At 55.6% G+C, this 22,439-nt stretch overlaps 2 non-coding genes and 4 pseudogenes across 2 annotated transcripts; all 6 read left to right on the top strand.

Moving 5' to 3' along the window:
- Nucleotides 1–930: 930 nt before the first annotated feature.
- LOC141270452 (5S ribosomal RNA) lies at nucleotides 931–1,049 on the top strand. Its single transcript, XR_012321688.1, has one exon. It is a non-coding gene; the product is annotated as a 5S ribosomal RNA (ribosomal RNA).
- A 1,710-nt stretch (nucleotides 1,050–2,759) lies between these two features.
- Nucleotides 2,760–2,878, top strand: LOC141268022 (5S ribosomal RNA; annotated as a pseudogene).
- Nucleotides 2,879–4,584: 1,706 nt separating this feature from the next.
- On the top strand, nucleotides 4,585–4,703 carry LOC141266351 (5S ribosomal RNA). Its single transcript, XR_012320391.1, has one exon. It is a non-coding gene; the product is annotated as a 5S ribosomal RNA (ribosomal RNA).
- Nucleotides 4,704–6,413: 1,710 nt separating this feature from the next.
- LOC141268023 (5S ribosomal RNA) lies at nucleotides 6,414–6,532 on the top strand (annotated as a pseudogene).
- A 1,706-nt stretch (nucleotides 6,533–8,238) lies between these two features.
- LOC141270113 (5S ribosomal RNA) lies at nucleotides 8,239–8,347 on the top strand (annotated as a pseudogene).
- A 1,706-nt stretch (nucleotides 8,348–10,053) lies between these two features.
- On the top strand, nucleotides 10,054–10,162 carry LOC141270305 (5S ribosomal RNA; annotated as a pseudogene).
- The last annotated feature ends 12,277 nt before the right edge of the window (nucleotides 10,163–22,439 follow it).

The raw sequence follows: 22,439 nt of genomic DNA on the forward strand, positions 1-22,439 counted from the left end.
CGTTTTGCCATCTTGCCCAGCTCGGCTAGCATTGAGTGGCGCCTTGCTGGACACCGACCTTACGTAAAGTAGAGGCTGGAAGTCCCAAGCCTCCCAAGCCCCCCAAGACCTCTAAGATAAGGACGCAACCCCGCCGCCTCTACCAGGCCTCACACCGAGCTCCTTGCCACGGCTAGGAGTGCTTATTGACCCCTCAGCCGGCCGTATGCAAATGATGGCGTTAAAAGCATCTCGCGCTGTGAAGGGGCCAGGCTTTCAGCAGCTGCCCAGGGGATGGTTTTAGAGGGCGACCGCCTAACGAGGGCCAGCAGAAGTAACGTCTTCTTCTTCAAAGAAGCTTGTGTAACTAACCCAATCAGACAGCTGCCCAGGAGCTAACCTCAGTGCTAGGAAGGAGCGGGAGGGAATTGAGGGGGTGGTTCCTGCTAAGGCCCTGAAATAATAATAAGACAGGCAGGAGAGTCTGACGCATGGTGGCGGAAAAGCTGCAGGTGCAAATAGGGAATGTGGTCTCGTGCGAGCAACTTGTGCATGCTCGCTGTGTGTGAGTGTGCGCTTCCTAGGTACGGCGCGCTGCAGACAGTCAAAAGGGTTGCTCCCTTTCATTAAAAGTTAATCCCCGGCTGCAGGCTATTAGAAAGCAACTAACCGCGCTCTACTCACCCTACCCAGGTCTACTGGTGAGTCTCGCCGCTGCTCCCGGCCTGTGGCATTGGCCGCGACGCTGACGTTCCGTCGACAGCGCGGCAGCCGATCAGTGAGCTCAGCGGCTCTGAGCGGGGCGTTCTGTCTACAAGACCTTTTTAAGGAGCCAGCGAAAAAGTGAAGAGAAAGGAAAGTACAATAGCACCTTGTCTTACTAAGCACTGGAAAGGGCAGCCGGCAACCGGACGTCAAAGTAGAAAAGCAGCAAGTGAGAGGTCTGTCTCTGCCTACGGTCAAATCACCCTGAACACGCCCGATCTCGTCTGATCTTGGAAGCTAAGCAGGGTCGGGCCTGGTTAGTACTTGGATGGGAGACCGCCTGGGAATACCAGGTGCTGTAGGCTTCTGCTTTTTCTTACTTCCACAAGCAGGGGTCACTCTCCTCTATGCCTTTTTTCCATTCCTTTTTTCACAAGCGCACACATGCTCCTTTCTTCTTTTCATTTGCTTTCTCTCTTGCGCTATTTAATCCTTGCAAAATACCAGCATCCTTCTCATCACCGTGGGCCTCCAGCATTGTTGCTTATTTACTTTTAATACTAGGCTTCTTTTCACCAGGACCAGCGACTCCCGGCTGACTGGAGGCAACCACCGCTGACCTGGAGGCAACCACCGGTAACATGGAGGCCAGTTTACAGCACAACCCAAGCAAAACACCTTTGGAGGCCACACGACCCCCCCCCCCGAAGAGCAGCTCAAATTCACTCGCAACCATCTCACCCTCTTCCTTCATTCACTCCTGGGCATTTCGCTCCATCCCTAGTTGCGGGTCCAGCTTGCTCTTTCTGTCACATCCCCGCGATGAGCGGTTTAGCCTGCAAGAGACCCTGCGCCGAGCCATTTTTAAACACATCTGATGCGGCAGGTGTTTCATTGCTCAACAAACAACACCTATAGGGACGGCACAGCTTATGCATCGGTCCTTCGGAGACCGCCCCAGAACAGCCAGAGTTCTCGTCCCCACGCGAGCCTGAGGAAGGCTGGCCGGGCGATGGGCCAAGCAGCGTCTACTGGCCATACCACCTTGGATACGTCCGATCTCGGAAGCAAAGCAGAGATGGGTTCGGAAATACTTGGTTGGGACACCTCCTGAGAACACCAGGTATTGTAGACAATTTTGATGACGTTTTGCCATCTTGCCCAGCTCGGCTAGCATTGAGTGGCGCCTTGCTGGACACCGACCTTACGTAAAGTAGAGGCTGGAAGTCCCAAGCCTCCCAAGCCCCCCAAGACCTCTAAGATAAGGACGCAACCCCGCCGCCTCTACCAGGCCTCACACCGAGCTCCTTGCCACGGCTAGGAGTGCTTATTGACCCCGCAGCCGGCCGTATGCAAATGATGGCGTTAAAAGCATCTCGCGCTGTGAAGGGGCCAGGCTTTCAGCAGCTGCCCAGGGGATGGTTTTAGAGGGCGACCGCCTAACGAGGGCCAGCAGAAGTAACGTCTTCTTCTTCAAAGAAGCTTGTGTAACTAACCCAATCAGACAGCTGCCCAGGAGCTAACCTCAGTGCTAGGAAGGAGCGGGAGGGAATTGAGGGGGTGGTTCCTGCTAAGGCCCTGAAATAATAATAAGACAGGCAGGAGAGTCTGACGCATGGTGGCGGAAAAGCTGCAGGTGCAAATAGGGAATGTGGTCTCGTGCGAGCAACTTGTGCATGCTCGCTGTGTGTGAGTGTGCACTTCCTAGGTACGGCGCGCTGCAGACAGTCAAAAGGGTTGCTCCCTTTCATTAAAAGTTAATCCCCGGCTGCAGGCTATTAGAAAGCAACTAACCGAGCTCTACTCACCCTACCCAGGTCTACCGGTGAGTCTCGCCGCTGCTCCCGGCCTGTGGCATTGGCCGCGGCGCTGACGTTCCGTCGACAGCGCGGCAGCCGATCAGTGAGCTCAGCGGCTGTGAGCGGGGCGTTCTGTCTACAAGACCTTTTTAAGGAGCCAGCAAAAAAGTGAAGAGAAAGGAAAGCACAAAAGCACCTTGTCTTACTAAGCACTGGAAAGGGCAGCCGGCAACCGGACGTCAAAGTGGAAAAGCAGCAAGTGAGAGGCCTATCTCTGCCTACGGCCACACCACCCTGAACACGCCTGATCTTGTCTGATCTTGGAAGATAAGCAGGGTTGGGCCTGGTTAGTATTTGTATGGGAGACCGCCTGGGAATACCAGTTGCTGTAGGCTTTTGCTTTTTCTTACTTCCACCAGCAGGGGACACTCTCCTCTATGCCTTTTTTCCATTCCTTTTTTCACAAGCGCACACATGCTCCTTTCTTCTTTTCATTTGCTTTCTCTCTTGCGCTATTTAATCCTTGCAAAATACCAGCATCCTTCTCATCACCGTGGGCCTCCAGCATTGTTGCTTATTTACTTTTAATACTAGGCTTCTTTTCACCAGGACCAGCGACTCCCGCATGACTGGAGGCAACCACCGCTGACCTGGAGGCAACCACCGGTAACCTGGAGGCCAGTTTACAGCACAACCCAAGCAAAACACCTTTGCAGGCCACACGACCCCCCCGAAGAGCAGCTCAAATTCACTCGCAACCATCTCACCCTCTTCCTTCATTCACTCCTGGGCGTTTCGCTCCACCCCAAGTTGCGGGTCCAGCTTGCTCTTTCTGTCACATCCCCGCGATGAACGGTTTAGCCTGCAGGAGACCCTGCGCCGAGCCATTTTTAAACACATCTGATGCGGCAGGTGTTTCATTGCTCAACAAACAACACTTATAGGGACGGCACAGCCTATGCATCGGTCCTTCGGAGACCGCCCCAGAACGGCCAGAGTTCTCGTCCCCACGCGAGCCTGAGGAAGGCTGGCCGGGCGATGGGCCAAGCAGCGTCTACTGGCCATACCACCTTGGATACGTCCGATCTCGGAAGCAAAGCAGAGATGAGTTCGGAAATACTTGGTTGGGACACCTCCTGAGAACACCAGGTATTGTAGACAATTTTGATGACGTTTTGCCATCTTGCCCAGCTCGGCTAGCATTGAGTGGCGCCTTGCTGGACACCGACCTTACGTAAAGTAGAGGCTGGAAGTCCCAAGCCTCCCAAGCCCCCCAAGACCTCTAAGATAAGGACGCAACCCCGCCGCCTCTACCAGGCCTCACACCGAGCTCCTTGCCACGGCTAGGAGTGCTTATTGACCCCTCAGCCGGCCGTATGCAAATGATGGCGTTAAAAGCATCTCGCGCTGTGAAGGGGCCAGGCTTTCAGCAGCTGCCCAGGGGATGGTTTTAGAGGGCGACCGCCTAACGAGGGCCAGCAGAAGTAACGTCTTCTTCTTCAAAGAAGCTTGTGTAACTAACCCAATCAGACAGCTGCCCAGGAGCTAACCTCAGTGCTAGGAAGGAGCGGGAGGGAATTGAGGGGGTGGTTCCTGCTAAGGCCCTGAAATAATAATAAGACAGGCAGGAGAGTCTGACGCATGGTGGCGGAAAAGCTGCAGGTGCAAATAGGGAATGTGGTCTCGTGCGAGCAACTTGTGCATGCTCGCTGTGTGTGAGTGTGCGCTTCCTAGGTACGGCGCGCTGCAGACAGTCAAAAGGGTTGCTCCCTTTCATTAAAAGTTAATCCCCGGCTGCAGGCTATTAGAAAGCAACTAACCGCGCTCTACTCACCCTACCCAGGTCTACTGGTGAGTCTCGCCGCTGCTCCCGGCCTGTGGCATTGGCCGCGACGCTGACGTTCCGTCGACAGCGCGGCAGCCGATCAGTGAGCTCAGCGGCTCTGAGCGGGGCGTTCTGTCTACAAGACCTTTTTAAGGAGCCAGCGAAAAAGTGAAGAGAAAGGAAAGTACAATAGCACCTTGTCTTACTAAGCACTGGAAAGGGCAGCCGGCAACCGGACGTCAAAGTAGAAAAGCAGCAAGTGAGAGGTCTGTCTCTGCCTACGGTCAAATCACTCTGAACACGCCCGATCTCGTCTGATCTTGGAAGCTAAGCAGGGTCGGGCCTGGTTAGTACTTGGATGGGAGACCGCCTGGGAATACCAGGTGCTGTAGGCTTCTGCTTTTTCTTACTTCCACAAGCAGGGGTCACTCTCCTCTATGCCTTTTTTCCATTCCTTTTTTCACAAGCGCACACATGCTCCTTTCTTCTTTTCATTTGCTTTCTCTCTTGCGCTATTTAATCCTTGCAAAATACCAGCATCCTTCTCATCACCGTGGGCCTCCAGCATTGTTGCTTATTTACTTTTAATACTAGGCTTCTTTTCACCAGGACCAGCGACTCCCGGCTGACTGGAGGCAACCACCGCTGACCTGGAGGCAACCACCGGTAACATGGAGGCCAGTTTACAGCACAACCCAAGCAAAACACCTTTCCAGGCCACACGACCCCCCCCCCCGAAGAGCAGCTCAAATTCACTCGCAACCATCTCACCCTCTTCCTTCATTCACTCCTGGGCATTTCGCTCCATCCCTAGTTGCGGGTCCAGCTTGCTCTTTCTGTCACATCCCCGCGATGAGCGGTTTAGCCTGCAAGAGACCCTGCGCCGAGCCATTTTTAAACACATCTGATGCGGCAGGTGTTTCATTGCTCAACAAACAACACCTATAGGGACGGCACAGCTTATGCATCGGTCCTTCGGAGACCGCCCCAGAACAGCCAGAGTTCTCGTCCCCACGCGAGCCTGAGGAAGGCTGGCCGGGCGATGGGCCAAGCAGCGTCTACTGGCCATACCACCTTGGATACGTCCGATCTCGGAAGCAAAGCAGAGATGGGTTCGGAAATACTTGGTTGGGACACCTCCTGAGAACACCAGGTATTGTAGACAATTTTGATGACGTTTTGCCATCTTGCCCAGCTCGGCTAGCATTGAGTGGCGCCTTGCTGGACACCGACCTTACGTAAAGTAGAGGCTGGAAGTCCCAAGCCTCCCAAGCCCCCCAAGACCTCTAAGATAAGGACGCAACCCCGCCGCCTCTACCAGGCCTCACACCGAGCTCCTTGCCACGGCTAGGAGTGCTTATTGACCCCGCAGCCGGCCGTATGCAAATGATGGCGTTAAAAGCATCTCGCGCTGTGAAGGGGCCAGGCTTTCAGCAGCTGCCCAGGGGATGGTTTTAGAGGGCGACCGCCTAACGAGGGCCAGCAGAAGTAACGTCTTCTTCTTCAAAGAAGCTTGTGTAACTAACCCAATCAGACAGCTGCCCAGGAGCTAACCTCAGTGCTAGGAAGGAGCGGGAGGGAATTGAGGGGGTGGTTCCTGCTAAGGCCCTGAAATAATAATAAGACAGGCAGGAGAGTCTGACGCATGGTGGCGGAAAAGCTGCAGGTGCAAATAGGGAATGTGGTCTCGTGCGAGCAACTTGTGCATGCTCGCTGTGTGTGAGTGTGCACTTCCTAGGTACGGCGCGCTGCAGACAGTCAAAAGGGTTGCTCCCTTTCATTAAAAGTTAATCCCCGGCTGCAGGCTATTAGAAAGCAACTAACCGAGCTCTACTCACCCTACCCAGGTCTACCGGTGAGTCTCGCCGCTGCTCCCGGCCTGTGGCATTGGCCGCGGCGCTGACGTTCCGTCGACAGCGCGGCAGCCGATCAGTGAGCTCAGCGGCTGTGAGCGGGGCGTTCTGTCTACAAGACCTTTTTAAGGAGCCAGCAAAAAAGTGAAGAGAAAGGAAAGCACAAAAGCACCTTGTCTTACTAAGCACTGGAAAGGGCAGCCGGCAACCGGACGTCAAAGTGGAAAAGCAGCAAGTGAGAGGCCTATCTCTGCCTACGGCCACACCACCCTGAACACGCCTGATCTTGTCTGATCTTGGAAGATAAGCAGGGTTGGGCCTGGTTAGTATTTGTATGGGAGACCGCCTGGGAATACCAGTTGCTGTAGGCTTTTGCTTTTTCTTACTTCCACCAGCAGGGGACACTCTCCTCTATGCCTTTTTTCCATTCCTTTTTTCACAAGCGCACACATGCTCCTTTCTTCTTTTCATTTGCTTTCTCTCTTGCGCTATTTAATCCTTGCAAAATACCAGCATCCTTCTCATCACCGTGGGCCTCCAGCATTGTTGCTTATTTACTTTTAATACTAGGCTTCTTTTCACCAGGACCAGCGACTCCCGCATGACTGGAGGCAACCACCGCTGACCTGGAGGCAACCACCGGTAACCTGGAGGCCAGTTTACAGCACAACCCAAGCAAAACACCTTTGCAGGCCACACGACCCCCCCGAAGAGCAGCTCAAATTCACTCGCAACCATCTCACCCTCTTCCTTCATTCACTCCTGGGCGTTTCGCTCCACCCCAAGTTGTGGGTCCAGCTTGCTCTTTCTGTCACATCCCCGCGATGAACGGTTTAGCCTGCAGGAGACCCTGCGCCGAGCCATTTTTAAACACATCTGATGCGGCAGGTGTTTCATTGCTCAACAAACAACACCTATAGGGACGGCACAGCCTATGCATCGGTCCTTCGGAGACCGCCCCAGAACAGCCAGAGTTCTCGTCCCCACGCGAGCCTGAGGAAGGCTGGCCGGGCGATGGGCCAAGCAGCGTCTACTGGCCATACCACCTTGGATACGTCCGATCTCGGAAGCAAAGCAGAGATGGGTTCGGAAATACTTGGTTGGGACACCTCCTGAGAACACCAGGTATTGTAGACAATTTTGATGACGTTTTGCCATCTTGCCCAGCTCGGTTAGCATTGAGTGGCGCCTTGCTGGACACCGACCTTACGTAAAGTAGAGGCTGGAAGTCCCAAGCATCCCAAGCCCCCCAAGACCTCTAAGATAAGGACGCAACCCTGCCACCTCTACCAGGCCTCACACCGAGCTCCTTGCCACGGCTAGGAGTGCTTATTGACCCCGCAGCCGGCCGTATGCAAATGATGGCGTTAAAAGCATCTCGCGCTGTGAAGGGGCCAGGCTTTCAGCAGCTGCCCAGGGGATGGTTTTAGAGGGCGACCGCCTAACGAGGGCCAGCAGAAGTAACGTCTTCTTCTTCAAAGAATCTTGTGTAACTAACCCAATCAGACAGCTGCCCAGGAGCTAACCTCAGTGCTAGGAAGGAGCGGGAGGGAATTGAGGGGGTGGTTCCTGCTAAGGCCCTGAAATAATAATAAGACAGGCAGGAGAGTCTGACGCATGGTGGAGGAAAAGCTGCAGGTGCAAATAGGGAATGTGGTCTCGTGCGAGCAACTTGTACATGCTCGCAGTGTGTGAGTGTGCGCTTCCTAGGTACGGCGCGCTGCAGACAGTCAAAAGGGTTGCTCCCTTTCATTAAAAGTTAATCCCCGGCTGCAGGCTATTAGAAAGCAACTAACCGCGCTCTACTCACCCTACCCAGGTCTCCCGGTGAGTCTCGCCGCTGCTCCCGGCCTGTGGCATTGGCCGCGACGCTGACGTTCCGTCGACAGCGCGGCAGCCGATCAGTGAGCTCAGCGGCTCTGAGCGGGGCGTTCTGTCTACAAGACCTTTTTAAGGAGCCAGCAAAAAAGTGAAGAGAAAGGAAAGCACAAAAGCACCTTGTCTTACTAAGCACTGGAAAGGGCAGCCGGCAACCGGACGTCAAAGTAGAAAAGCAGCAAGTGAGAGGCCTGTCTCTGCCTATGGCCACAGCACCCTGAACACATCTGATCTCGGATTATAAGCAGGGTTGGGCCTGGTTAGTACTTGGATGGGAGACCGCCTGGGAATACCAGGTGCTGTAGGCTTTTGCTTTTTCTTACTTCCACCAGCAGGGGTCACTCTCCTCTATGCCTTTTTTCCATTCCTTTTTTCACAAGCGCACACATGCTCCTTTCTTCTTTTCATTTGCTTTCTCTCTTGCGCTATTTAATCCTTGCAAAATACCAGCATCCTTCTCATCACCGTGGGCCTCCAGCATTGTTGCTTATTTACTTTTAATACTAGGCTTCTTTTCACCAGGACCAGCGACTCCCGCATGACTGGAGGCAACCACCGCTGACCTGGAGGCAACCACCGGTAACCTGGAGGCCAGTTTACAGCACAACCCAAGCAAAACACCTTTGCAGGCCACACGACCCCCCCGAAGAGCAGCTCAAATTCACTCGCAACCATCTCACCCTCTTCCTTCATTCACTCCTGGGCGTTTCGCTCCACCCCTAGTTGCGGGTCCAGCTTGCTCTTTCTGTCACATCCCCGCGATGAACGGTTTAGCCTGCAGGAGACCCTGCGCCGAGCCATTTTTAAACACATCTGATGCGGCAGGTGTTTCATTGCTCAACAAACAACACCTATAGGGACGGCACAGCCTATGCATCGGTCCTTCGGAGACCGCCCCAGAACAGCCAGAGTTCTCGTCCCCACGCGAGCCTGAGGAAGGCTGGCCGGGCGATGGGCCAAGCAGCGTCTACTGGCCATACCACCTTGGATACGTCCGATCTCGGAAGCAAAGCAGAGATGGGTTCGGAAAGACTTGGTTGGGACACCTCCTGAGAACACCAGGTATTGTAGACAATTTTGATGACGTTTTGCCATCTTGCCCAGCTCGGCTAGCATTGAGTGGCGCCTTGCTGGACACCGACCTTACGTAAAGTAGAGGCTGGAAGTCCCAAGCATCCCAAGCCCCCCAAGACCTCTAAGATAAGGACGCAACCCTGCCACCTCTACCAGGCCTCACACCGAGCTCCTTGCCACGGCTAGGAGTGCTTATTGACCCCGCAGCCGGCCGTATGCAAATGATGGCGTTAAAAGCATCTCGCGCTGTGAAGGGGCCAGGCTTTCAGCAGCTGCCCAGGGGATGGTTTTAGAGGGCGACCGCCTAACGAGGGCCAGCAGAAGTAACGTCTTCTTCTTCAAAGAATCTTGTGTAACTAACCCAATCAGACAGCTGCCCAGGAGCTAACCTCAGTGCTAGGAAGGAGCGGGAGGGAATTGAGGGGGTGGTTCCTGCTAAGGCCCTGAAATAATAATAAGACAGGCAGGAGAGTCTGACGCATGGTGGCGGAAAAGCTGCAGGTGCAAATAGGGAATGTGGTCTCGTGCGAGCAACTTGTACATGCTCGCAGTGTGTGAGTGTGCGCTTCCTAGGTACGGCGCGCTGCAGACAGTCAAAAGGGTTGCTCCCTTTCATTAAAAGTTAATCCCCGGCTGCAGGCTATTAGAAAGCAACTAACCGCGCTCTACTCACCCTACCCAGGTCTCCCGGTGAGTCTCGCCGCTGCTCCCGGCCTGTGGCATTGGCCGCGACGCTGATGTTCCGTCGACAGCGCGGCAGCCGATCAGTGAGCTCAGCGGCTCTGAGCGGGGCGTTCTGTCTACAAGACCTTTTTAAGGAGCCAGCAAAAAAGTGAAGAGAAAGGAAAGCACAAAAGCACCTTGTCTTACTAAGCACTGGAAAGGGCAGCTGGCAACCGGACGTCAAAGTAGAAAAGCAGCAAGTAAGAGGCCTGTCTCTGCCTATGGCCACAGCACCCTAAACACATCTGATCTCGGATTATAAGCAGGGTTGGGCCTGGTTAGTACTTGGATGGGAGACCGCCTGGGAATACCAGGTGCTGTAGGCTTTTGCTTTTTCTTACTTCCACCAGCAGGGGTCACTCTCCTCTATGCCTTTTTTCCATTCCTTTTTTCACAAGCGCACACATGCTCCTTTCTTCTTTTCATTTGCTTTCTCTCTTGCGCTATTTAATCCTTGCAAAATACCAGCATCCTTCTCATCACCGTGGGCCTCCAGCATTGTTGCTTATTTACTTTTAATACTAGGCTTCTTTTCACCAGGACCAGCGACTCTCGCATGACTGGAGGCAACCACCGCTGACCTGGAGGCAACCACCGGTAACCTGGAGGCCAGTTTACAGCACAACCCAAGCAAAACACCTTTGCAGGCCACACGACCCCCCCGAAGAGCAGCTCAAATTCACTCGCAACCATCTCACCCTCTTCCTTCATTCACTCCTGGGCGTTTCGCTCCACCCCTAGTTGCGGGTCCAGCTTGCTCTTTCTGTCACATCCCCGCGATGAACGGTTTAGCCTGCAGGAGACCCTGCGCCGAGCCATTTTTAAACACATCTGATGCGGCAGGTGTTTCATTGCTCAACAAACAACACCTATAGGGACGGCACAGCCTATGCATCGGTCCTTCGGAGACCGCCCCAGAACGGCCAGAGTTCTCGTCCCCACGCGAGCCTGAGGAAGGCTGGCCGGGCGATGGGCCAATCAGCGTCTACTGGCCATACCACCTTGGATACGTCCGATCTCGGAAGCAAAGCAGAGATGGGTTCGGAAATACTTGGTTGGGACACCTCCTGAGAACACCAGGTATTGTAGACAATTTTGATGACGTTTTGCCATCTTGCCCAGCTCGGCTAGCATTGAGTGGCGCCTTGCTGGACACCGACCTTACGTAAAGTAGAGGCTGGAAGTCCCAAGCATCCCAAGCCCCCCAAGACCTCTAAGATAAGGACGCAACCCTGCCGCCTCTACCAGGCCTCACACCGAGCTCCTTGCCACGGCTAGGAGTGCTTATTGACCCCGCAGCCGGCCGTATGCAAATGATGGCGTTAAAAGCATCTCGCGCTGTGAAGGGGCCAGGCTTTCAGCAGCTGCCCAGGGGATGGTTTTAGAGGGCGACCGCCTAATGAGGGCCAGCAGAAGTAACGTCTTCTTCTTCAAAGAATCTTGTGTAACTAACCCAATCAGACAGCTGCCCAGGAGCTAATGACGCGCCCCTGGGCCTGTGTCGCGCTGCGTTGCGCACGCGGGAGCTTACCCGGAGCCGGATCTCTTGAGGGTTGTAGTCTCGTGGCGGTGACCCGGTCCGTGCCCAGGGAGTCAAACTGAGCGGCGATGTAACAGCGGTAGATGCAGGACGACTACGCCACCCGTTGAATGCAGCTATGGAGCTGCCGCTGCAGGACAGTCCGCTGAGGCCGGTGGATGGATGGTGCAGCGTAGATGGTATAACCCCCAACGGGAGGGGTATGGCCTCAGGGCAGCAGATGTGGATGATGGGGGTAGCAGGAACCACTCAGAGACGGTGCGGTGTAATTCAGGGTCTTTACTGGTAACAACGATAGACCCTCCCGGAGTACTTGCTAGTGAACGGGGCCTGGTCAGTCCTTGAGCAGATGGGATCTCCCCTGGCCAGGCGGAGTTGTAGGCCTCCCAAACTGACTGTACTCTTCTGGCTACCTTGCTAGAAGCGGATATAAGTAGCCCACGTCCCTGAGTGTACCGTGTGATGCTCACCCGTATGGCCGGTGACTCGGGGCCTTCTAATGGCTTCCGCTCCACGATGGCGGTGCTGGTCCCACGCGTGTGACCGTGCCTTCGGGTTTCTGGGCCTGAGGACCTGAAATCCCCTGCCGGTCGGCTTCTGCTGCTGGGTGTAACATACCTGGCGGCGTCCTTGCATGGTGGTCCATCTCCCACTGTGCAAGAGCGCGCACTTGATCTCCAGTCCAGAATGTCTCTCTGGCTTCCCTCCATGCTGTCTGTTTGTGTCTGTTTCTGCTGCTTAAGGGTGGCGCCCGATCACTTCCTGCTTTTTGTACCTGCTGTGGGTCACACCCCTTGTGCGTCCTCAGCCTATTGCTGTCTGTCACCTGGTATATAGCTCAGCTGCTCCCATCTATTCCTGCCTGAGCATAGTGTTTCATTCAGTGTGTGCTTGCACTCTGAAGGTGCCAGGTCCCGTTCTGTGTTCTCTTGTCTGCCTATCCTGGAGGCTGTATTTCCAGGCCTGTCTGAACACGCTCCTAGCCTGTTCCTCCCGCCTTCTAGGGGCCGATTACCTAGACCCGTTCCTGTATCTTGTCTGACCTGTCTGAACACGCTCCTAGCCTGTTCCTCCCGCCTTCTAGGGGCCGATTACCTAGACCCGCTCCTGTATCTTGTCTGTCCTGTCTGAACACGCTCCTTGCCTGTTCGTCCTGCCTCTCTGGGGGCCGTATTCCCAGACCCGCTCCTGTATCCCGCTGCAGTGTCGGTCTCCTCCGTACACTCAGTTCCAGTCTGAACTCTCTCCTATCCTTTACCTGTTTTGCCTCTATGTCCGTTCCCTTCCTTTTTCTGCAGAGTCTGAACTCGTACCTAACTCCTGCTTGTTGTCTCTGTACTCCCGTTTGTGAGTTTGTGGTCCACTCGCTACTTCTCTGCAAGTACCCTGTGGGTGTCTGGCTCTGCCTTTCCCTTCCTGTCTGTTCCGTGTGGACAGAGCCCTGTCCCCCCTACTCAGCCTTGCCTGCTCTGACTCCTTTGCTCACTGCTCCGGCGGTTCTAGCCTGCTATGTCTCCTTTGCTCACCGCTCCGGCGGTTCTAGTCTGCTCTGACTCCTTTGCTCACCGCTCCGGCGGTTCTAGTCTGCTCTGACTCCTTTGCTCACCGCTCCGGCGGTTCTAGCCTGCTCTGACTCCTTTGCTCACCGCTCCGGCGGTTCTAGTCTGCTCTGACTCCTTTGCTTACCGCTCCGGCGGTTCTAGTCTGCTCTGACTCCTTTGCTTACCGCTCCGGCGGTTCTAGCCTGCTCTGACTCCTTGCTCACTGCTCCGCAGCCTTGCTCCGCTCTGACCCTTTTGCTCACCGCTCCGGCGGTTCTAGTCTGCTCTGACTCCTTTGCTCACCGCTCCGGCGGTTCTAGTCTGCTCTGACTCCTTTGCTCACCGCTCCGGCGGTTCTAGTCTGCTCTGACTCCTTTGCTCACCGCTCCGGCGGTTCTAGTCTGCTCTGACTCCTTTGCTCACCGCTCCGGCGGTTCTAGTCTGCTCTGACTCCTTTGCTCACCGCTCCGGCGGTTCTAGCCTGCTCTGACTCCTTTGCTCACCGCTCCGGCGGTTCTAGCCTGCTCTGACTCCTTTGCTCACCGCTCCGGCGGTTCTAGCCTGCTCTGACTCCTTTGCTCACCGCTCCGGCGGTTCTAGCCTGCTCTGACTCCTTTGCTCACCGCTCCGGCGGTTCTAGCCTGCTCTGACTCCTTTGCTCACCGCTCCGGCGGTTCTAGCCTGCTATGACTCCTTTGCTCACCGCTCCGGCGGTTCTAGCCTGCTCTGACTCCTTGCTCACTGCTCCGCAGCCTTGCTCCGCTCTGACCCTTTTGCTCACTGCTCCGGCAGCCTTGCTCCGCTCTGACCCTTTTGCTCACTGCTCCGGCAGTCCTGTCCTGCCCTGCTTCTGCCCGCTGCTCCGGCAGTCCTGTCCTGCCCTGCTTCTGCCCGCTGCTCCGGCAGTCCTGTCCTGCCCTGCTTCTGCCCGCTGCTCCGGCAGTCCTGTCCTGCCCTGCTTCTGCCCGCTGCTCCGGCAGTCCTGTCCTGCCCTGCTTCTGCCCGCTGCTCCGGCAGTCCTGTCCTGCCCTGCTTGTGCTCGCTGCTCCTGCAGCCCCGTCCTGCTCTGTTCTTGCCCACCGCTTCGGGCATTCCCTCTCTGCTGTGGTTGTCTACCGCATCTGCGGTTCTGTGACCCAGTCTGTACTGGGTCTTAACCTTTCTGTGCTCCAGCCCGTCCTTTCGGCCAGTACCTCCCTGCCTGCATACTCGCCTGTATCCACCCATCTGCATACCTGCCGTGTTTGCTTACATCCACCAGTCTGTGCCAGCCTAACCTGCCTGTTCCAGTAATCCCAGTGTGGGTCAACCCCCGTGTCCGGAGTTTGACCTGGAGTAGCACCTGGTCCCTCTGCCCGGTTTCTCCCTGGTGCACTGGCGTCGTATGCCGTCGTGCCACCTTGGTCGGATCGGCCAGATACTTAGTCACGCCCCTCCGGGCACTCTCCGGTCCATGGTCCAGTGGAACCACAACACCCGCACACACCAGTCAGTCCGGGCGTGTGCATAACAGCATGCTCAGGCCATGGTTCCCGTTGAGCCCCACGGCCTTCGCTCTCTGAGAAGTTTTCCAGCGAATACATGCATTAAAAATAAATAAATAAAATTTATTTTTTTTCTCAGTTGAGTTCCAGGCGAATTACGCACCCGTCCAGATGGATCTATCTGCTCTCGTTCCTGCGGATCCGCCACGTTACTATGGGGATCCAAGACAAAGTCGTGCATTTGTGGAGCAATGCATGCTACACTTCAAGTTCTACCCTCTATGTTTTCCCACCGATCGGGTTAAGGTGGCATTCATTATGTCTTACCTGGCGGGTGATGCCTTGGAATGGATCAACCCCCTATATGAAACACAGGATCCGATCCTCCTGGACCTAATGGCCTTCCTGGTGGCCTTTCTAATGGTCTTCGATGATCCTAACCCGGAGGCTCCTGCTGAAGCTTCACCTCCCAATATCCCGGAGCAGCCCCGATGGGTAATGTGTGTGGGTAGCGCAATAGTCCTCCAGCCCAATGAGACTACTGTCCACCCAGAATCTTCACAGGGTGACTACGCTTTCCGGAATACATCTCCCAACCTCAAGAGGCAGTCCAGACGTGCTAGACGTAGAGGCAAGCCGTCACGCCAGGGTCTGTCCTCCCTGAGACCTCCTCACCCCAACCTTGAAGTCCCTACTGAAGCTTCATCTCCCTGTATCCCGGAGAAGCCCCAACGGGTAATGTGCATGGGTAGTGCTCCGGTTCTCCTGCCCGAAGAGACTTCTGCCCATCCAGACTCCACACAGGAGAACTTCCTGCACCCGGCATCAGATGCTTCACCCACTTTAACCGGTGTGCATGTCCAAGGATGCTCCAAAGCTGTGGTTACCTCTGAGTCTGTGCACCTCTACTACCTGGCGGAGGACCCCCTGTTGCCTCCTGAATCCTCCGGGATACCACTCGATGACAAATGGAGAGAGACTTCTCTACACTCGGTACTCGATACTTTGTCCGCTTCGTCCTGTGAGCCTGACAATCGGTACCCCAAAGTGGTAGTTACCCCCGAGTCTCTACACCCCTCCGACCAGGCGGAGGACCTCCAGTTGTCTCCAGAACCCTTCGGGGTGCTACCTGGTAGCGAAAGGACAGAGACTCTCCTTTACTCTGTACCTGATACCTCGCTCGCTTCGTCCAGTGAGTCCAACCTAGTGTACTCCGAAGCAGAGGTTAATCCCGAGTCTCTACACCCCTCCGACCAGGCGGAGGACCTCCAGTTGTCTCCAGAACCCTTCGGGGTGCCACCTGGTGGTGAATGGACAGAGACTTTCCTATATCCTGGATCTGATACCTCGCTTGCTTCGTCCAGTGAGTCCGACCTTGTGTACTCTGAAGCAGAGGTTACCCTTGAGTCTCTACACCCCTCTGACCAGGTGGAGGACCTCCAGTTGTCTCCAGAACCCTTCGGGGTGCCACCTGGTGGTGAATGGACAGAGACTTTCCTATACTCGGTACCCGATACCTCGCCTGCTTCCTCCAGTGAGTCCGACCTAGTGTACTCTGAAGCAGATGTTTTCTCTGAGCCTCTGCACTCTTCTGAGCCGGCGGAGGACCTCCAGTTGTTTCCTGAATTCTCCGGGGTACCACCAGATAACAAAGAGACAGTGACTTTTCCTCATTATGTACCTGATAACCCGTCTATTTCTTCCTGTGAGCTTGACAAGATGTACCTCGAAGCAGAGATTACCCCCAAGTCTCTGTCCCCCTCCAACCCGGTGAAGGACTTCCAGTTGTCTCCTGTACCCTCTGGGGTGCCACCTGAAAATATGTGGAGAGAGACTTCCTTGTGTGCTGTTCCTGGTACTCCACCCGTTTCGTCTGTTGCTGAGGATGGCTGGATAGGAGGTAGCATCCTAGCTAACCAGATGAGATCAGTTTTTCCTGTGGACAGTGGAAGTGATCTCCTTGAAGTGAACGACTGGTCCTCGAATTCCCTGCGGAAGATTCTGGCAGGCCTGAAGAAGAGGGGGCGTAAGGGGGGGGGGTACTGTAACATACCTGGCGGCGTCCTTGCATGGTGGTCCATCTCCCACTGTGCAAGAGCGCGCACTTGATCTCCAGTCCAGAATGTCTCTCTGGCTTCCCTCCATGCTGTCTGTTTGTGTCTGTTTCTGCTGCTTAAGGGTGGCGCCCGATCACTTCCTGCTTTTTGTACCTGCTGTGGGTCACACCCCTTGTGCGTCCTCAGCCTATTGCTGTCTGTCACCTGGTATATAGCTCAGCTGCTCCCATCTATTCCTGCCTGAGCATAGTGTTTCATTCAGTGTGTGCTTGCACTCTGAAGGTGCCAGGTCCCGTTCTGTGTTCTCTTGTCTGCCTATCCTGGAGGCTGTATTTCCAGGCCTGTCTGAACACGCTCCTAGCCTGTTCCTCCCGCCTTCTAGGGGCCGATTACCTAGACCCGTTCCTGTATCTTGTCTGACCTGTCTGAACACGCTCCTAGCCTGTTCCTCCCGCCTTCTAGGGGCCGATTACCTAGACCCGCTCCTGTATCTTGTCTGTCCTGTCTGAACACGCTCCTTGCCTGTTCGTCCTGCCTCTCTGGGGGCCGTATTCCCAGACCCGCTCCTGTATCCCGCTGCAGTGTCGGTCTCCTCCGTACACTCAGTTCCAGTCTGAACTCTCTCCTATCCTTTACCTGTTTTGCCTCTATGTCCGTTCCCTTCCTTTTTCTGCAGAGTCTGAACTCGTACCTAACTCCTGCTTGTTGTCTCTGTACTCCCGTTTGTGAGTTTGTGGTCCACTCGCTACTTCTCTGCAAGTACCCTGTGGGTGTCTGGCTCTGCCTTTCCCTTCCTGTCTGTTCCGTGTGAACAGAGCCCTGTCCCCCCTACTCAGCCTTGCCTGCTCTGACTCCTTTGCTCACTGCTCCGGCGGTTCTAGCCTGCTATGACTCCTTTGCTCACCGCTCCGGCGGTTCTAGTCTGCTCTGACTCCTTTGCTCACCGCTCCGGCGGTTCTAGTCTGCTCTGACTCCTTTGCTCACCGCTCCGGCGGTTCTAGCCTGCTCTGACTCCTTTGCTCACCGCTCCGGCGGTTCTAGTCTGCTCTGACTCCTTTGCTTACCGCTCCGGCGGTTCTAGTCTGCTCTGACTCCTTTGCTTACCGCTCCGGCGGTTCTAGCCTGCTCTGACTCCTTGCTCACTGCTCCGCAGCCTTGCTCCGCTCTGACCCTTTTGCTCACCGCTCCGGCGGTTCTAGTCTGCTCTGACTCCTTTGCTCACCGCTCCGGCGGTTCTAGTCTGCTCTGACTCCTTTGCTCACCGCTCCGGCGGTTCTAGTCTGCTCTGACTCCTTTGCTCACCGCTCCGGCGGTTCTAGTCTGCTCTGACTCCTTTGCTCACCGCTCCGGCGGTTCTAGTCTGCTCTGACTCCTTTGCTCACCGCTCCGGCGGTTCTAGCCTGCTCTGACTCCTTTGCTCACCGCTCCGGCGGTTCTAGCCTGCTCTGACTCCTTTGCTCACCGCTCCGGCGGTTCTAGCCTGCTCTGACTCCTTTGCTCACCGCTCCGGCGGTTCTAGCCTGCTCTGACTCCTTTGCTCACCGCTCCGGCGGTTCTAGCCTGCTATGACTCCTTTGCTCACCGCTCCGGCGGTTCTAGCCTGCTCTGACTCCTTGCTCACTGCTCCGCAGCCTTGCTCCGCTCTGACCCTTTTGCTCACTGCTCCGGCAGCCTTGCTCCGCTCTGACCCTTTTGCTCACTGCTCCGGCAGTCCTGTCCTGCCCTGCTTCTGCCCGCTGCTCCGGCAGTCCTGTCCTGCCCTGCTTCTGCCCGCTGCTCCGGCAGTCCTGTCCTGCCCTGCTTCTGCCCGCTGCTCCGGCAGTCCTGTCCTGCCCTGCTTCTGCCCGCTGCTCCGGCAGTCCTGTCCTGCCCTGCTTCTGCCCGCTGCTCCGGCAGTCCTGTCCTGCCCTGCTTGTGCTCGCTGCTCCTGCAGCCCCGTCCTGCTCTGTTCTTGCCCACCGCTTCGGGCATTCCCTCTCTGCTGTGGTTGTCTACCGCATCTGCGGTTCTGTGACCCAGTCTGTACTGGGTCTTAACCTTTCTGTGCTCCAGCCCGTCCTTTCGGCCAGTACCTCCCTGCCTGCATACTCGCCTGTATCCACCCATCTGCATACCTGCCGTGTTTGCTTACATCCACCAGTCTGTGCCAGCTTAACCTGCCTGTTCCAGTAATCCCAGTGTGGGTCAACCCCCGTGTCCGGAGTTTGACCTGGAGTAGCACCTGGTCCCTCTGCCCGGTTTCTCCCTGGTGCACTGGCGTCGTATGCCGTCGTGCCACCTTGGTCGGATCGGCCAGATACTTAGTCACGCCCCTCCGGGCACTCTCCGGTCCATGGTCCAGTGGAACCACAACACCCGCACACGCCAGTCAGTCCGGGCGTGTGCATAACAACATGCTCAGGCCATGGTTCCCGTTGAGCCCCACGGCCTTCGCTCTCTGAGAAGTTTTCCAGCGAATACATGCATTAAAAATAAATAAATAAAATTTATTTTTTTTCTCAGTTGAGTTCCAGGCGAATTACGCACCCGTCCAGATGGATCTATCTGCTCTCGTTCCTGCGGATCCGCCACGTTACTATGGGGATCCAAGACAAAGTCGTGCATTTGTGGAGCAATGCATGCTACACTTCAAGTTCTACCCTCTATGTTTTCCCACCGATCGGGTTAAGGTGGCATTCATTATGTCTTACCTGGCGGGTGATGCCTTGGAATGGATCAACCCCCTATATGAAACACAGGATCCGATCCTCCTGGACCTAATGGCCTTCCTGGTGGCCTTTCTAATGGTCTTCGATGATCCTAACCCGGAGGCTCCTGCTGAAGCTTCACCTCCCAATATCCCGGAGCAGCCCCGATGGGTAATGTGTGTGGGTAGCGCAATAGTCCTCCAGCCCAATGAGACTACTGTCCACCCAGAATCTTCACAGGGTGACTACGCTTTCCGGAATACATCTCCCAACCTCAAGAGGCAGTCCAGACGTGCTAGACGTAGAGGCAAGCCGTCACGCCAGGGTCTGTCCTCCCTGAGACCTCCTCACCCCAACCTTGAAGTCCCTACTGAAGCTTCATCTCCCTGTATCCCGGAGAAGCCCCAACGGGTAATGTGCATGGGTAGTGCTCCGGTTCTCCTGCCCGAAGAGACTTCTGCCCATCCAGACTCCACACAGGAGAACTTCCTGCACCCGGCATCAGATGCTTCACCCACTTTAACCGGTGTGCATGTCCAAGGATGCTCCAAAGCTGTGGTTACCTCTGAGTCTGTGCACCTCTACTACCTGGCGGAGGACCCCCTGTTGCCTCCTGAATCCTCCGGGATACCACTCGATGACAAATAGAGAGAGACTTCTCTACACTCGGTACTCGATACTTTGTCCGCTTCGTCCTGTGAGCCTGACAATCGGTACCCCAAAGTGGTAGTTACCCCCGAGTCTCTACACCCCTCCGACCAGGCGGAGGACCTCCAGTTGTCTCCAGAACCCTTCGGGGTGCTACCTGGTAGCGAAAGGACAGAGACTCTCCTTTACTCTGTACCTGATACCTCGCTCGCTTCGTCCAGTGAGTCCAACCTAGTGTACTCCGAAGCAGAGGTTAATCCCGAGTCTCTACACCCCTCCGACCAGGCGGAGGACCTCCAGTTGTCTCCAGAACCCTTCGGGGTGCCACCTGGTGGTGAATGGACAGAGACTTTCCTATATCCTGGATCTGATACCTCGCTTGCTTCGTCCAGTGAGTCCGACCTTGTGTACTCTGAAGCAGAGGTTACCCTTGAGTCTCTACACCCCTCTGACCAGGTGGAGGACCTCCAGTTGTCTCCAGAACCCTTCGGGGTGCCACCTGGTGGTGAATGGACAGAGACTTTCCTATACTCGGTACCCGATACCTCGCCTGCTTCCTCCAGTGAGTCCGACCTAGTGTACTCTGAAGCAGATGTTTTCTCTGAGCCTCTGCACTCTTCTGAGCCGGCGGAGGACCTCCAGTTGTTTCCTGAATTCTCCGGGGTACCACCAGATAACAAAGAGACAGTGACTTTTCCTCATTATGTACCTGATAACCCGTCTATTTCTTCCTGTGAGCTTGACAAGATGTACCTCGAAGCAGAGATTACCCCCAAGTCTCTGTCCCCCTCCAACCCGGTGAAGGACTTCCAGTTGTCTCCTGTACCCTCTGGGGTGCCACCTGAAAATATGTGGAGAGAGACTTCCTTGTGTGCTGTTCCTGGTACTCCACCCGTTTCGTCTGTTGCTGAGGATGGCTGGATAGGAGGTAGCATCCTAGCTAACCAGATGAGATCAGTTTTTCCTGTGGACAGTGGAAGTGATCTCCTTGAAGTGAACGACTGGTCCTCGAATTCCCTGCGGAAGATTCTGGCAGGCCTGAAGAAGAGGGGGCGTAAGGGGGGGGGTACTGTAACATACCTGGCGGCGTCCTTGCATGGTGGTCCATCTCCCACTGTGCAAGAGCGCGCACTTGATCTCCAGTCCAGAATGTCTCTCTGGCTTCCCTCCATGCTGTCTGTTTGTGTCTGTTTCTGCTGCTTAAGGGTGGCGCCCGATCACTTCCTGCTTTTTGTACCTGCTGTGGGTCACACCCCTTGTGCGTCCTCAGCCTATTGCTGTCTGTCACCTGGTATATAGCTCAGCTGCTCCCATCTATTCCTGCCTGAGCATAGTGTTTCATTCAGTGTGTGCTTGCACTCTGAAGGTGCCAGGTCCCGTTCTGTGTTCTCTTGTCTGCCTATCCTGGAGGCTGTATTTCCAGGCCTGTCTGAACACGCTCCTAGCCTGTTCCTCCCGCCTTCTAGGGGCCGATTACCTAGACCCGTTCCTGTATCTTGTCTGACCTGTCTGAACACGCTCCTAGCCTGTTCCTCCCGCCTTCTAGGGGCCGATTACCTAGACCCGCTCCTGTATCTTGTCTGTCCTGTCTGAACACGCTCCTTGCCTGTTCGTCCTGCCTCTCTGGGGGCCGTATTCCCAGACCCGCTCCTGTATCCCGCTGCAGTGTCGGTCTCCTCCGTACACTCAGTTCCAGTCTGAACTCTCTCCTATCCTTTACCTGTTTTGCCTCTATGTCCGTTCCCTTCCTTTTTCTGCAGAGTCTGAACTCGTACCTAACTCCTGCTTGTTGTCTCTGTACTCCCGTTTGTGAGTTTGTGGTCCACTCGCTACTTCTCTGCAAGTACCCTGTGGGTGTCTGGCTCTGCCTTTCCCTTCCTGTCTGTTCCGTGTGAACAGAGCCCTGTCCCCCCTACTCAGCCTTGCCTGCTCTGACTCCTTTGCTCACTGCTCCGGCGGTTCTAGCCTGCTATGACTCCTTTGCTCACCGCTCCGGCGGTTCTAGTCTGCTCTGACTCCTTTGCTCACCGCTCCGGCGGTTCTAGTCTGCTCTGACTCCTTTGCTCACCGCTCCGGCGGTTCTAGCCTGCTCTGACTCCTTTGCTCACCGCTCCGGCGGTTCTAGTCTGCTCTGACTCCTTTGCTTACCGCTCCGGCGGTTCTAGTCTGCTCTGACTCCTTTGCTTACCGCTCCGGCGGTTCTAGCCTGCTCTGACTCCTTGCTCACTGCTCCGCAGCCTTGCTCCGCTCTGACCCTTTTGCTCACCGCTCCGGCGGTTCTAGTCTGCTCTGACTCCTTTGCTCACCGCTCCGGCGGTTCTAGTCTGCTCTGACTCCTTTGCTCACCGCTCCGGCGGTTCTAGTCTGCTCTGACTCCTTTGCTCACCGCTCCGGCGGTTCTAGTCTGCTCTGACTCCTTTGCTCACCGCTCCGGCGGTTCTAGTCTGCTCTGACTCCTTTGCTCACCGCTCCGGCGGTTCTAGCCTGCTCTGACTCCTTTGCTCACCGCTCCGGCGGTTCTAGCCTGCTCTGACTCCTTTGCTCACCGCTCCGGCGGTTCTAGCCTGCTCTGACTCCTTTGCTCACCGCTCCGGCGGTTCTAGCCTGCTCTGACTCCTTTGCTCACCGCTCCGGCGGTTCTAGCCT

The sequence above is a fragment of the Phyllobates terribilis genome, unplaced genomic scaffold (genome assembly GCF_046119375.1).
Source record: "Phyllobates terribilis strain yellow unplaced genomic scaffold, ASM4611937v1 Scaffold_4__5_contigs__length_816908805, whole genome shotgun sequence".
Taxonomy (NCBI): Eukaryota; Metazoa; Chordata; class Amphibia; order Anura; family Dendrobatidae; genus Phyllobates; species Phyllobates terribilis.